Raw genomic sequence first — 16,339 nt, forward strand, 5'->3', positions numbered from 1 at the left:
AGAAACTTATCTAATCTCATAAAGGAAAGTCTTGTTTCACTCCTCTCTCCAGATGCAGAAGACAGTGTAATTCCACTGCAAAAGCAAGGGGGCAGGATGTGGGGAGTCCACACTGAGCATTGGGGAGCACAGCTGATTGGGAGCCAGACAGGTGAATCCACTGCTGCAGAGAACCACTGGCCATTGCCTCCCATGTCGCAGGAGCTGTTGCAACCTCCAGTCTCCAGCAGCGGCTGTACAGTGGCTACGCAGCCTGAGATGAAGAATTCCTTCTCTCCAACCCCTGCAATTCAAAACTTTTTTGTGCACACTTCCGTCATTTGAAATGTGCATTTGGGGAAGCATTTTCCCTGTGTGGCCTAACAAGACAGAAACCTTGTTTCATCCATTTGCAGCAGGGCTGAACAGTTAATAAAACACACTAGAACCAGGTAATACCTAAGAACAGTAATACTGCAGGTAACCACCTACTCATGCAGTTGTTGGAAGAACCCAGATAAAACCTGAAAATTAGCAGAATCAGAGTTTTTTGTTTGTTTGCTGTAATGTGCTTTATGCTGGTTGTCCGAAAGTCTGCTCTTTGCCCACTGCTTTAGCTGCCTATTGTTGAGTGAACTGAGTTCAGCTTGTGGTTTAAATTTGGAAGCATTCAAGGGCTCAACCTTTAAGTATCACACCAAACTTTAGGCACCCTACACTATGTTTCCTCTTAGGTTTGCAGATCCATAGAGCCTTTTTGCAGAGGTCTAGCAAGATGAAGTGTTTGTACTTTTGCTCCTGTGTCTCTGATGCTCCTTCCTGACATTTGAAGAGTCCCAGGGCTGGCCTCTTTTAAGCAAGGTTTTAAAGTGTTCCCCCCCACCAACAGAGGTCACACAGCTGGCTTTATGTTTTATCTGTGTAAGGTTTTTCATTATTCATTTATTTGGTACTTTCTGACATGGTTTGGCAACCCAGCCTCTCTGGAGAAACTCCAGGTGTCACATGGATTTGCTCCGTTCTTTATACTGCTCCATCCTTCATCCAGCCCTGCCTGCCTAAAAACTCCAATTTTCTTCTGTAGATAGCTCCTGCACCTCAAACTCCCACAGGCTCTTCTGTACCTTTTATCTAAATAGACAAGACAGTCTAAGAGTGGGAGAAAGGAGACATTGTTCCCCTACTGTTATTCACAGGGAACTGAGGCACAGAAAGATTAAGTGACTTTGCCCAAGGTCAGAGAGGAAATCTGTGGCAGACATTGGAATTGACCCCCGGCTTCTTGAGTCCTAGCTCATTGCCATAACAACAAGGCCATCCTTCCTTTCTAGCATCTAGTATAGCATTTTAGTTTGTAAACTCCTCACATTATTTTAATGGCTGACAAGGCCAGAACAATTGAAAAGATCATTCACACCCTCTTATTAGCTGGAGCTCCATTCTTCATTGGTGCACTTACTTATTTATAAATATTTCTGTGGTGCTCATCTGAGCACACTGCTTAGTAGTATAGCATAAATCTTAGCCACCAACACAGCTCCCTGTTGAACACACCAGATTTACCCATTAGTGTTGTGGCATTGCTATTAATGGTGTAGCCCAATGGCCAGGGTTCTTCAGCAGCAGCAGCAGGGGGAACTACAAGTTGTGGACTACAAACTACTGCATGGTATGAGAGCTCCCTGGTTCCTGCCAGGAAGTCCCCTCTGCCCTTCCCGCAGAAAGTCTCAGCACTGACGGAAGCTGGGAGCATCACGCAAGCAAGCAGAGAGGAAGCTGCTGGACTGTAATCCTATTCTGTGTTTCCTTACGCAGGACCGGCTCTAGGCACCAGCAAAGCAAGCACGTGCTTGGGGCGGCACATTTCCGGGCGCAGCATTCCGACCAGCCTTTTTTCCCCCCCGGCCCCACTCAGTCAACCAATGAACCCCTGCGTGGGGTGGGGCGGCAGGCTCAGTGTGGGGGTCCCGGCCCGGGGGCAGTCCCTGCCCTGGCCCCCCACCACTGGGGGAGCGGACGATGCATCTCCTCCCTCCTTGCCCGCCCCTGCCACACGTGTTATAAGCGGTAGAGGAGCCGGAGCCGAGTGGAGCCCGGGATCGGGGCAGGACCTGCGGCCAGTAAGGGACCCGCTGCCCCGGGCAGCTCGGCGCTGGGCAGGCGCCCCTGGTCCGCCCCCCTCCCCACAGCTGACCCGCCCCCCAGCCGGTTAGTCCCCTCTGCAGAGGTGGGGCTGGGTCTGAGATCGGGTTGGGGGCCTACCGGCAGGATGTACAGCCCAGAGCACCTCACTCCAAACACTGCTATAGCATTACGCATTCTTTTAACATGACCTGTATCAGTGGCTTCTGGTGAGCGCAAATTCCTCAAAACTGAAATTACTAAAAAATTATTTGAGGTCCACCATGTCTCAAAATCGTTTGTCAGGACTCGCATTAATTTCAATTGGAAGTACCATTGCGCAAAATTTAGATTTCACTGAATTATTAAAAGACTACACAAGTATAAAAACCAGAAAAATTCAGTTCATATAAATTCTTTTAATTTATGAGAAACTGGGCACACCGGAAGACACTAACATTTTTCATTACAGTGTATAGTTGAACCCAAATTGTTTGTAATTGTGATTTTGTTAAAATTAAATGAATACACTAGTAGGAAATTGTTTTATTTCACTCAGTACAAATTTTCTGTTTTCATTTTTTTAATGTTAAACAGTCAAAAAAACCCAAAACAAAACAAAAAAAATTGCAAAGTGCAAACGTGTAAAAGCCAAAAAAAAAAGGGTGGGAGGTCGGGGACGGCCAAAATTTTTTTTGCTTGGGGCAGCAGAAAACCTAGAGCCGGCCCTGTCCTTATGGAATACAACTTTATTCCTGGTGGTTTGTCTCAGTGGGTCCGGTCTGTGGTGAATATGCATTGACACATAACGCAGAGCACACTGGGGAGCCTCAGGCTTGGTTTCCCAAAGTTATGCAAAAAGCCACAAGGTTGGGTTGCCAACTTTCTGACCGAAGAAAACAAACACCCTTGCCACGCCCCTTCTCCGAGGACACGCCCTACTCACTCCATCCCACCTCCCTCCATCGCTCGCTCTCCCCCACCCTCGCTCATTTTCACTAGGCTGGGGCGGGTCCCTTTTTGACTGGGTGTTCGGTTCAAAATGTTGAAATGTTGAAAAATCATGAGTCAGGCTCACCAAAAATTGTAAGATTGGCTTTAAAATCATGAGATCATGTAAAAATAATAGATCTGGTGTTCTTTTTGCCTTCTGCTGCTTGAGCCTTTAGGGTGCACTGGGTTCACATTTTGAAGCTTTCTCCACAGCCAAGAGAACTAGAAACTTACTTTTTCTTTAAGAATGAAGGCTGAAATCGTCACATATCTACTTGACTCCAAGAGCTTGGACTTTAAGGAAAAGAATAATTATCATGAGACTCGTGACAAAATCATGAGAATTGGCAACACTGCTATCTTGAACAACCTCAAACTGGAATGGTGAACAGAAGGGGGGGCCGGTTACACTTGGAAAAAGTCCGTGACAAAAAACAGCTGGAATAATCATAGTGAGAAACAAACAAGGTAATATATTCCAACACTCCAGCCTAATTGCACTGCTCAGTGCATGTACTATGAATCCATGTAACAATTTACAAGATGAATCCTTATAAATGGAAAAAATCAGCTATGCTATGAAGCACAAATCAAAATAACTACTCAACGTTGGAAACGCAACTAATGGAATTAAGAGCCAAAGTACAGAAGTACTTTTATCCCTGCTAGTTTTCAGTTTGGGAAGGCTGCTGTGCTGTGAGGTTACACTAGTACATTATACCTTGTATCCGCGTATGCATGATTGGGGTAGGAGCATGTACCTGGCTTTTTGCTAATTTTTGAATGGCCGCAGCATTTAAATTCTTCTTCCCTCTTGTCTTATTTCTTCAGTTGGGAGCAAGCTCTACTGTCCCTCACTACATACTAGCACTTGTTTTCAAAGTGTTCTTTCCTTGTCTTCTTCAGTTATAGTTAAATGTTATAATTAGGTCTAGAAAAAATAGGGACAAAAGAGTGACAGTAATTTGAGACAAAGGAAATTCTCAGTGAGTGAACTGATTGAGCAAGAAACAATCTCCCTTCCTCTCCCCGCAGCATCTGAACAACACATGGCTGCTTTCCATAGTTTGTTTCAGTTTGGAAACTGAAGATGGAGCCGTTAGATGCGTCTGGTGTCCCTGTGGAGGTGATAGAAAACACTGGCAGCAATGTAGACAAGATGGTAGAAGCCATATGAAGCAAAAACTAGCCAAGCATGAAGTCTGCATTACCACGTGAACTTCAAGAGCAGTGCTAAACACCATCACAAAAGATACTGATTCTCAAAGCTACAGGGAAATGATGCACGGCTATAATATGTAGTACACAGACACTTTAGGAAAAAGACACTAATAATGTAGAAAATACTCCAGCACCGCAAGAAGGAAATACCTAAAACCTAGCCGTAACAGAGGACCGCAGGCTTATCTGAAGGTGAAACTCCACAAGGACAAGTTTTTAGTGTGATGTACATAGTGGCTTTGACTACACAAGCGAAGTTAATTAAAAGTTGGAAGAGTTCATGTGGCTAAATCTTACACTGAAAAGCTCCTTCTTAATGCTGAGATACCAGAGGGCCATTTTGCCCCTTCCATGGGAAAACCCACAGGAAGTGAAGTACCACACAGTGAGCAGATTCATGGGACTCTTTGTAGACCTGGTGGGACTTAATTGTCTTTCACATCAAGTTTGGAAAAAAAAAAAAAAGGGCATTTAGATTTATTAGAAGTTCAAAGTAATCCAAAATTAAACTGCAGCATTTGTATGAGAGCCCTCAGTCGACTTGAGAGCACTCCTGGGAGGCATCAGGCTAGAGCGAGTGCAGGACAAATCTTGTCATAGCAGTATGGAGAAGCCAACAGGACCGTCTGTCACTCTGCCTACCACAGGGATCCCACTAACCACACCTCTCCCCAATTACTGTGGTGCCACGCTGGGCCTCCACACGCCATCTGACAGCTTCTTCATGAGCCAAGATCCTCCAAAGACCATTAGATTCTGGGGGAGAATGATCTGTGTGATGACAACATTCACCATAGCAGAGAACTCTGCAGTTTGACTCTTTTACACCAACTGAAGGGATGAATGTCGGGGGTATAATCTTCCCCAGAGGCAAACCCTTGGAATCCACTCCCTAAGAGAACAAAAGCAGATCCAAGATGCCCACCTGCAGTGCCATGCAAGTTACCCAGCTCTGCCTAGGGCCCCCTCTATCTCACTTCAAGCTGGGCCCCAAAAATCAAGTGATAGTGCACTTGACTCCCACTGAGGTTATTGGTAGTTCCAATGATGCTCAGAGCATGCTATACCTAGAGGAAGAATGATCCAATGATTAGGGTGCTATCTGGGGATTCAGAAGACCCAGATTCAAATCCCTATTCCCCCAGAGAGTTCTTTGGCATAACAATTAGTCTTGCCTCAGTTCTCCCATCTGTAAACTCTGGGATGTTATATGAATAGATACATTAAAGATTATGAGGTGCTCAAATACTACAGAAATGGGAGTGGGGGTCATATGAGTACCTAAAATAGATACCTGTGCAGTAGGGCTCTACACGGGAAACAGAATTTTGACTTAATCTGTTAGAATGCAGACTGACATGAAAGAAGTTTGGCATGTCCCCAAAAGTAGATTAACAGGATTTATTTAAAAGGTCCTTTCTGCAAACAATGTCGCTGTCAGGTAGCAGAGTGCCACCTGGAATGTTTAGTGCATTAACGTGTTCACAGCCTTTAAACAGTCACAATTTAAAAGAGAAAAGCATCCCAAGAGTCTCATATTTCAGCCAACTCTCTCCCACTTTTCAGAGTAACAGCCGTGTTAGTCTGTATTCACAAAAAGAAAAGGAGTACTTGTGGCACCTTAGAGACTAACCAATTTATTTGAGCATAAGCTTTCGTGAGCTACAGCTCACTTCATCGGATGCATACTGTGGAAAAGTACAGAAGATCTTTTTATACACACAAACCATGAAAAAATGGGTGTTTACCACTACAAAAGGTTTTCTCTCCCCCCACCCCACTCTCCTGCTGGTAAGAGAGTGTGGTCAGGGGGAGAGAAAACCTTTTGTAGTGGTAAACACCCATTTTTTCATGGTTTGTGTGTATAAAAAGATCTTCTGTACTTTTCCACAGTATGCATCCAATGAAGTGAGCTGTAGCTCACGAAAGCTTATGCTCAAATAAATTGGTTAGTCTCTAAGGTGCCACAAGTACTCCTTTTCTCTCCCACCTGGTATACAAATTCCTAACCTTTGTGTCATCTAGTAATAATAGTCATTGTGGGCCATCAGGACGAAACCTACTTAGATCTGTTTTTATTTATATTTTTTCCCGACAGTATCAGACACAAAATAGATCTTAAGGCTTCCAAAATAAAGACATAGGAATTGCCACCTGGGAAAAGCCAACGGTCGGTCTAGGCCAGTACCCTGTCTGAGACAATGGCCAGTCCCAGCTGTTCAAGAGAAAGATGCAAAAACCCCTGCAGGAAGCAATTATCAGCAATAGACAGTATCAGCTTTCCATTGTATGAAGTCCTGATGGCATTGTAATTGAAAAATCCCAAACCATTAATCAGAATGAGGTTCTTATACTCTAGCAGGTCAATGCTGATGCTTTCCATGAGTATTAAATCCATGTTGGTAACAATTCTTATGTTATTTTTAATTTAAAAATCTACTGTACATATGCAATAATCTGTTCTAAAATCAACTAATTCAGTTTTAAACAATATTCTCATGTCACAGGCTGTCTGCAGAGTTCCATAAAAAAAAATAACAACCCTGTTTAAGTCTGAAAGTGGGGGAAGGGTGGGAAGGAGAAAGGACTTCAGTGGGGCCAGGATCTCACCCTTATATTTCCAACTTATGTTCCAAAATCTATTTCTAGGCTAAGATCTTACATTCTCAGATTACTCACAGAGCAGATTTCATAGATATCGCAGCTCTTGAAAATAAGGTTTTAGAATAAAAACGCAAACGTCTTAGGTATTGCCACAGGCACTGCATTATTTTGTCTAAGAAATTTTACCATAATGAAATTTCAGCCTTTTTACTACATATACATCAGAGTCAAAATTCAGTCTGCAGTTATACTGCTGCAACTCCACTCACTCCTCACTTTGATTGCTTGCATTGACTAAGCTTGCACCAGACTTGTGCATCTGAAAACAGAATTTGGCACTCAGTTTCTAACTTGAAAATGTTACACAGATTGAGTAATGGGGCAAAAATAGCCCACAACAAAACATCTTAGATGACATGCGGTTTATGAGTTTGTGGGCTAGGAAATGACATCATGCACCCAGACATAGATGCTCTTCATTCACTGGATCAGTTCTGTATGGTGAGACCCCATACATTCCTGCTCATAGAAAAAATACACAGCAGAATATTTGAAGATGTTAAAAAAAATCCAAAGCTATAACCATCTGCTTATCATAGACATCTGCTGCATCAAAGCAACAGACTATGAAAGTTTCAGAAAGTTTTTCTGCTCAGAAGATGTATTTGCTGCCAAGAGACTAATAAAACACATGAACACACACAGATTCTGAAAATACAACCTATGTTCTTACTGGAGTAATACTTTTCTGACTAGGGATGAGTTGGCCATGAAACTGAGCAAGAAAAGGAAATAAAAGAATCTCATCTTCAATTTGAACCTGAATGTTTTTTCATACTCAGAACATTTGTAAACATTTCCCACTACTCCCTGAATGACTGAGACTTCTGCCTTTCCGGTGAATCTTCTGGCATCCCCACCTCTATCTAATAACTCCTTATTATCCCTATAACCTTCTAATATGCTACTGTTCCCACCCTGCAAGCTTTCTCACACTGAGCCGCATCCTGTTCCCACTCCAGTCAAACAGAGTTTTACCTTCAGCTTAACTCTCCACAGCTTTACCTTCAACCTCAGCTCTCCAGTCAACCCATTCATACATTTGAAGCCCTGATTCAAACCTCAGTGAAGTCAGAGTGTCTTTCCATTGACTTCAGTATTCTTTGGATCAGGCCCTTGTACTTCCTTCACCCCCATAACTTCCCTGTCTCTAAAAGCAAAGAACAGTCATAGGGGGAGAGAAAGAAGAAACTAAGGTTTGTGGAAGGATTGGGAATGGCAACAAGCTCTTTGAAGCAGGGGCAATCTCTTTGCATCTGCAGAGCACTTGGCACAATGGGTTACTGTGGTAACAAATGATAAATAATGATAACCAGTATCGCAAGGTGGGAAGATGCCAGATTTCCAGGGCCTTGTGCCTTTCAGAGTGTTGCATGAATGGAGGGAGAGGCCTCTCTCAAGGTACTGATGGACGGGCACTGGGAGGGAAGGAGAGATGAAAGTCGGAAGGACAGGGTGCTTTAGCAAACCTGCAGGGAGCTGGGAGTCTGAATGAGAGGAGACATCGTGAAGTTTTGGACAGGCTTCTGATGAACCACTGAACTTTTGATTTCACATGAAACTAAATCTGCCCTGCTTAATAAAGACATTTAATTCTGGGAACCTTTGAACACAACAATGGTTCATCATTCACACTTCTTATTATCTGCAGGTATGAAATCAATACAAGAACAGGCCAGACCCTCTAGTCCTTACTTTGGCATATTGATGTCAGCAGGATTTTACCCTGAGTTAAGAATATGGAGGAACTGTGGGATCTGGCTCAATGTTAATAAAATATGTGACTGCACTACGCTGAATCTGGAAGAGCAACAAAAAAACCAACCCCTCAAATGACTCCACAACAATGACTACTTCAGAACTTAAATACGAACAAGAAAAATGAGACGAGCTTTTATCAAGCATCCAAAAGTGTCTGATAATGCCTTTTCATGTTCTTTTTGCTGAACAGTCAGTGCCCACCCAAACCTAATGGCTACAACATGTAACTCACACCAATAACCCTTGTTCAATGCAGTTCATACCATGCTACTGGACTCTGACATTTCTGTGAACACTTGCTTTCTACTAATCACTCTTATTTACACAGGTTTTACATTTTGCTGTCAGCTTCACATTGTCCTTGAAAACATGGTATGGAATCAAAGAAACTGAATCATTCTCCATGCCGATCATAAATGGAGAACAGAACTCTCAGTGAACTTAAAAGCAAAGAGAGATTGATCAGCGTACAGACTCTGCTCCTATCACAGTTCACACACAATTCATTCTTAGAATATGCAAAGTTATTTATCATGCGCACGGGCATGCATTATTCAGTGCAACACTGCTAGATAAAAACAGACATAGCATAACCAAACCCATTTGAAATTTGGGTTGCTTAAGCATCTTTATGAGGCAAGAGAATAAAGAAAGTTTGCTTCAGAGAAATGAAGCCCTTTACTTACATGCTTGCAAGAGCTTCCAGCAGCTGGAGTCTCTGAATTATAGTGAATGCAGATGTTGTACTGAAAACCCCCTAACTTTGGCACCGAAGACTATACATAACTGTCTGGTGCTTCAGATTGATAAGTAATTTCCTGATTCCCCTTTAAAAATATTCTCACGTACTTTTTTTTTATTTTTATCAGTGGTGCACACTGACAACAGAATGCAAAGCAGACAGTCTATCAGTTGTTACTGAGGAAAGAGTTCCCTGCTGGTTGAATAAAAAAAAAGAATCCTTGACCTTGGCAACTAGAATAAATCTACTATATCTGTTGGCCCACTCCTCAGTGCATATTTGAGCAGTAACATAAGAATGAACAATTTTAGCATAGGAACTGTGGTATGACATTTTAAACATTGGTAAGTTATATGAACACTACTTCCTGCAGAGACACACTGGGGTAACTGCATTGTGCATGTTTTCAGCTTTTATTTTGTTCACAAATGCAACAACCTCCTTTCTTTGATTTCACAAATACCCAAGCCTGAGGGTTTTCAGATTCTGCGCCTTCCGTTTATTCTCATTAATAGTCCTAAACAGGTTACTGTTGCTTTTCTGTTATAAACCTGGATTTTCTAGGAGTTTCAATATCTTAGCCGGTAAGTACAACCCAGACTTTAAACGTGGCATTCATGATATCATACATAGCCTGGGAGCAGTCTTTTACAGATTTCTCCCTTCTCCAAAAATGAGGTTTTTTTTCCTTTTTTTCTCTTTTTTGTTTGTTTGCCATTTCAAAAATATCCATAGCTTTTGTAAAACAACAAGACAAGCATTTGGAGCAAGTGCCAGTGGAGCAAATGGTTAGACTGTGTATCAAGCAAAAGACAATAATCCAGACCAAAATATTTAGCTATAAGCTTTGAGTAGAAAGAAGATCCATGCTCTTCGAGGGAAGATCTGCAAAAAACAATGGGCAAATAGTATTAAAACATTCCAGGTCAGTTCCTCATTTTAAACGTTAGTCTTTCAGATGCCTGTTCAGTGAGATTTTCCTTCCAGTATATAATAAATATAAATATAATATAATATAATATAAATAAAGGAGTAAGGAAAACACCATTTCTGTAATAGTAATTGTTTTTATAAGCAAGAACCCATTCTGACTCTCCCTTTATATCTTTACTGTGGTGCTGAACAACACACCTGTTTTAGCCTCCCTCCTACAAACCCTAACTCATGTTAATAATTCTTAAAGGTGAAACATGCCATTGTGCAAAAGGCGAATACAAGGCACAGGCAACACTTCAACTCCACTTATGCCCTATTTTGAGGTCTTAAGAGGGATGTATGTGGTCCCTCTTCTGCTGCTCTGTGCACAGGGGTGAATGTCACCCTCATCGGCTTTTACAGTATACAGAGTGAATGAAATCCTGTTTCCATTAAACTCAATGGGAATTCTGCCATTAAATTCAGCAGGGCCAGGATTCGGCCCACCATGCATTTCAGGCCGTATTTGGGCAGATGTAGAACAATTTACAGACCAGAGAATCTATTCTATTTTCAAAGCATATGTACAGTTTCTATACCATGATCCACAGGACCGGTGCTATTCCCCCAGCTTTGGAACAGTCTCTCGGAGGAACCTCATGAGCTCTGTTTAGCAAGTCCAGATGAGACAGCAAAGCCTACTGGTAGAGAGACTTGTATCCACTTCAGGATTAATGAACCTCACCAAGTATTCATGATGACACTCAAGGAGCATTTTCAAAACGGTAGGGTATATTAGTCAACTGGAACACAGCACAGGAAATCCTTAGGTTAGCATAGAGAAATGGAAGCTAAAGCATAGTCCATTCTGGTCATCCCAGAGCCCCTGCCAAGTTGTAGTGAACTCCATTTTCAGGCTCTCAGTCTCCCTCTGACCTCATTCCTTTGTCAGTTCCCAGGTGAGAGCTGCATGTTCCTTCCAGAGTCAATTTATGCCCCACCTCACACCTTCCAGTCCTTTGTTCTCTAGCTGGGGTTTCTGCTCAACTTCCCTGCTGAGAGTATCAATCCATGAGTCATGGAGTTTGCATCTTCCCCCAGGAATCCTTGTTGATTTGGGTCAGTTTCAGCAAGTCCCTTAATGACTCTATTCATACCACCCAGACAGGAAGGTGACACACACACCTATATCTCTGAATCTGCCATGAGAGCAAACAATCCTATTTCCTCCACTGGGTAGCCATGCAAAATATAGGGGGAAACTGTGACACACATAGGTGTCAAAAATATTACAGAAAAGTCCCACTTCATCATATCCTATTAACATTGAAAATGACTGGAAGATCGAGAAGACAATGGGTGAAATCCTGGCCCCATTTAAGTTAATGGCAAAGCTCCCATTGACTTAGAGCCAGGGTTTTACCCAACATATCACAAACTGAAGTTGTTCTCATAGCCCATTGATTTTCTTTATTTTCATTCACTACATTTGATATATTTGATTCTCAAAGTGACCCCACCGGTGATAGTTTATCCAAGAGCAAGAGGGGGTCATATCAGTATCTTTCTTCATCCTTGACATTAGAGGCATCTTCCCCTTTGATGTGAGAAGAGAAGTCTCTTTATGTTAGCATTCTGATATCTTGTTTCACATAGCTACCACTCTGGTAGGGCACATAAGTAGAAGAGATGATATAGCAACGAAGTCTACTTTGGCTGCAAAGTACCTGGTACATTTTTGGTATACACACACAAAATCACAAGAAGAACATTAAACTACAAAATTATTATACATGATATTTATTCATCTTTTCAAGATTTTGGAAAAATCAATCGAAATGACAAGTCTCATCTGAAAGTAGAAGGAAGAGCTCCTGCATTCACTGTACTGTACAGCTGATCAAAAAAGGTAAAACTGTCTGACAAAGTTTTTTCAAAAATGTTAACAAAACCTTTTCAAATGTTGAAATGTTTAAGTTTTGTTTTTTGGTGTTTTCCGCCTTTTCATGTTACCAGTGAATACAACAGAATGAATGATACCCCAGGGTCTTTCCTCCCACTTCTTTTCCCTTTTGACACTCTGTAACTTTTCCAAAGTTGAGGAAGTTTTGATAAACTACAGAATAGCAAAAGAAAAGAAATGAAAAAAGAAAGAACAGCTGGTCCTCATTTATTCTACTGTATTCAGTGGCAAAAAAAGAGAAAGGGGAAAAACAAAAACAAACCCCAAAATTTCAAAACATCAACATTTCAAATTTTCTGGTTTTAATGAAAAAAAAAAGATTTTTTTTAAAACTGCAAGCTTTTTATGGACATTTTCAATTTCAGAAAAAGATCATGTTTTGTTGAGAAAAAAATTAAAATGAAAAATTACGAGGAGCTCAATCGTCCAGTACCTGACATCACTTTAATGTTGTCAAAGGGTCTCCACAACTTTCTAAACGTTTTAAATTTGGATTGTCAAGATCTTCTTTGAACTTCAGTCGTGGTCTCTTTTTTATTTGTAAACTTTATTGAAGGCATTAAAACACAGGCACAACTTCAAAGCCTGGTTTATTTGTAATTGAGATGCCTTTTCCAGTTATAGCTGGCTATTGAACAATGATATATTGAGTTGAATGAGAGAAGAGTTCTCACTCCCCAATATAGTTTCCATTTATATCCACTTCCTCTCTTAAATTTTGTAAATTTTAGGTTTTAAGTGTCTCCTCATTTCAACCCTTTCCCTTTCATCTCTTTCCACTGCTTCGCTCTTTCCCTTCTTATCTGCCTACTGGCTTTAAAAAGCAAAATGCAATAATTCACTGAATGTGTGTGTTGAAATGCGAATATACTTAAAACTGTTGGCTTTTTAGTCTAATCAATACTTCTTCAGCTAGGGGGTTACTTTAAAACTGGTATGGATACAAATAACTATCTCAATACAGGAAAATCATCTCAGACGGTCCTGGTTCAAGTTGCACACTAAGAAGTGGGCTTATACCCAGCAGTGGCACCACAGTGCTGCACTAGAGGGATGAGACAAACAAACCACTGTCCTTTTCACCCTTTTCCATTGACTACTGAGGTACAAGTTGAAGGGCCAGGTTTTCAGATGGTGTAAATCAGCCTAATTTCTGTGAGATAAATAGAGTTACACCAGCTAAGAATCTGACCCGAAGATCCTCTGGCACTTTTCAAGAAGAGCAGGTGATAAATGTAATACTCCTGATAACCTTATTGCCTCATAGGGCAAGTCTTTATTACCAAACCTGCAACAGTTCCGTGATCAATTCATCATCCATGCCTTCATTAACTCTCACAGGGTCTATTGCAAATCCTCTCCCTGTGTGCTCCCACCTCACATCTCCATTCGCTACACTCCAGTTATATTGCCTAACCTGCTGTCTTCCTTCTTAGACATACAAAGAAGTACACCACCATCATCCCTGTCCTCAAATTACTCCGCTGGTTGCCATTCATTTCAGGGTCCAGTTCAAATGTTCCGACTTTGTTTTTCACTTTTCGTGGGCTAGCCCTATACTACCTAATGGATCTTGTTTCAGATCTCCCCTTCACTCCCCTAGCTCTGCTCTCACTCCTCTCAGCCCCTTCACCTAGTTTTTCCACTGCTACTGCAAGAGCCTTCTCTTCTGCAGCTCCTGACATCTGGAACAGTCTTCCTGAGTCACTCTGCCTCAGACTCTTCCTCTTTATTAAGATCTGGTCTACACTAGAAAGTGAGGTTGATCCAGATACATCATTCAGGAGTGTGAAAAATCCACACTCCTGAACAGTACAGTAAAGATGACCTAAACCCTGGAGTAGACAGTACGAGGCTGACGGAAGAATTCTTCCGTTGACCTTTCTACCTCCTCTCGGGGCAGAGAACCTCTCCTGTAGGCCTAGGTAGTGTTGAAACTTAAGTGCTACAGTGGTGCAGCCTCAGTGCTGTGCCGCTGAAGTGTTTCAAGTGTACACAAGCCCTCTGTCATCAGCAAACATATCTTTTCTACCTTGTTCATGCATTTTAATTTAACTGTGCTATTATTTTTCATTCAGCTTCATAGCTGTACTTCTGTTTATTTTTAGTATATAGAGTGTTTGAGATGTAGTTTGTATGAACAATGTTAAACAAAACAGGACTGCTTATGAATTCAGGTTTCAGGAACTGACCCTAATGTTATAGTATGCTGGCTTTAACATCCAGTGAAGTCTGTGTGCTAGTCCTGAGTGGCAATTGTTTGTTTAGACAGTCGCTGCACAAGCACTTATCCAATACCTTGTAAAGGACTTTGAGATTCTGAGAATAAAGCACTATTGAAAACTAAATCCGATTCTGTTCTATAATTACATTTTCAGTACAAATCTCTGGAGCACACAACCAGTTTCAGAGCCAGCTAGCCACAAGTGTGCTTCTATTGTTAATCCAAGGATTCTGCTTTTAGTAAAGAGAAATGATTCAGTGTGCAATGCACCTTGAGCATGTGCGCACATGCTGTTAGTTTGTTCCCAGTACTCAAGTCTGCATCAGCCATAACACAGCTGTGTAAGCTGGAAAAAGCATTCTGCGGGCTTTGTTTTGCACTATGATGGTACGTGATTGTCTCACTGTAGGAGCAGTATGCTGTGTTGTTGTAGCTGTGTCAGTCCCAGGATATTAGAGAGACGTGGTGGGTGAGGTAATATCTTGTATTGGACCAACTACTGTTGGTAAGGGAGACAAACTTTTGGGCTTACACAGAGCTCTTCTTCAGGTCTGGGTAGGAACAGTAGACAGCAGACTGCATTTTATTGCTAGGTTTAAAGTGACAACTGTTTTAGCAAGGATTATATGTGCATTCACAGATGCGTCAGGATTGTAGGTGGATTCTTACAGCTGCAATATTTTTGATTGTTCTCTGGTAACATCGTGATGACTCCAGAGACCATTGGCCAAATACTCAGAAGTGAAGCAAAGGCTGAATGAAAGGAAGAAAAATGCATTGAAATGCAGCAGGGCTGGGGGAAGGCTTCCTCAACCTCACAGTTACTGCAGGGCCCAGAATGTGCAGAGTTGTCACATAGGCATTTTCCATAGCTCAGAGTCCCCCACACAGGTTATGACTTAGCTTTCCAGCTGAGTGAAATTGTACCACTTCTACTGGAATCTCGCCTTATATAGGCTCAGAACCTTGCTCAGGATTTGGTTGTATCTTAGTATCTGATATTTATGGAGGAAAACGAAACACCACCTTTTATTAAATGGATTTTTGAAACAGGGAGATGGAATAGGAGCTTGCTCCATCCACTCCATGCATCAACCTGGTATTACAGTGCTTCCAGGAATGGTGCACTTCCCATCTGGCAGAATATTCTGGTTAAAAGAAAGTGAAAAATAATTGTTGTGTTACTGTCTTGTTTGTAACGTTAATGTATTTCTCATTTATTGTGGGTTAGTTATTTGTATTTTGTTCTTAGTGGAGTTGCTGGAGGGTGGGAGCTGCTTTTCTTAATTTTACTTTACTGTTGTTTACAGGCCATTTAAGTGACTCTTTTCTTAGTCTATTCTATGTAGGTGCTCCCACTGCTCTCATTAGTGTATCTTCCAAAAGTGTGTGGTTTGGATCAGTCTTTCCTCTGCAAAAAGAAAAGGAGTACTAGTGGCACCTTAGAGACTAACTACTAGTACTCCTTTTCTTTTTGCGAATACAGACTAACACAGCTGCTACTCTGAAATCTTTCATCTGTGTCTCCACAGAAGAGAATTTTTCCATCCCTTTCCCCTTGAGAAAATGTCACTGTTTTAGCTTAGGGAATAGTCTCTGTAAATGTTTTCCCCAGACGAGGAATAGTTTATGGGAGCAGAAGAGGAGGAAAGTTTGAAATACTTTCCTCAAGGATTGAATTTTCTAAATGGACAACCTACCCTAAATTCTTAATGACTGAGGGACAATCTTCACTCATTGCTATATTTGCTTTCCA

General features: G+C 41.6%; 1 protein-coding gene and 1 pseudogene across 2 annotated transcripts in view; one reads left to right on the forward strand and one right to left on the reverse strand.

The window, feature by feature from the left end:
• Positions 1-16,339, reverse strand: part of C1QTNF7 (C1q and TNF related 7) — an 86,948-nt gene that overhangs the window by 42,006 nt on the left and 28,603 nt on the right. Inside the window, exon 1 of one of the 2 annotated variants that reach the window (XM_007055378.3) lies at positions 9,426-9,665. The exons of the other annotated variant lie outside the window; for it this stretch is intronic. The gene's annotated coding sequence lies outside the window, so the exon portion shown is untranslated. Of the gene's footprint in view, positions 1-9,425; positions 9,666-16,339 lie in introns of those variants that run through there. 2 annotated transcript variants of the gene reach the window in all.
• Positions 15,582-15,716, forward strand: LOC114018363 (annotated as a pseudogene).

The sequence above is a fragment of the Chelonia mydas genome, chromosome 4, assembly GCF_015237465.2.
Source record: "Chelonia mydas isolate rCheMyd1 chromosome 4, rCheMyd1.pri.v2, whole genome shotgun sequence".
NCBI classification, from domain to species: Eukaryota; Metazoa; Chordata; order Testudines; family Cheloniidae; genus Chelonia; species Chelonia mydas.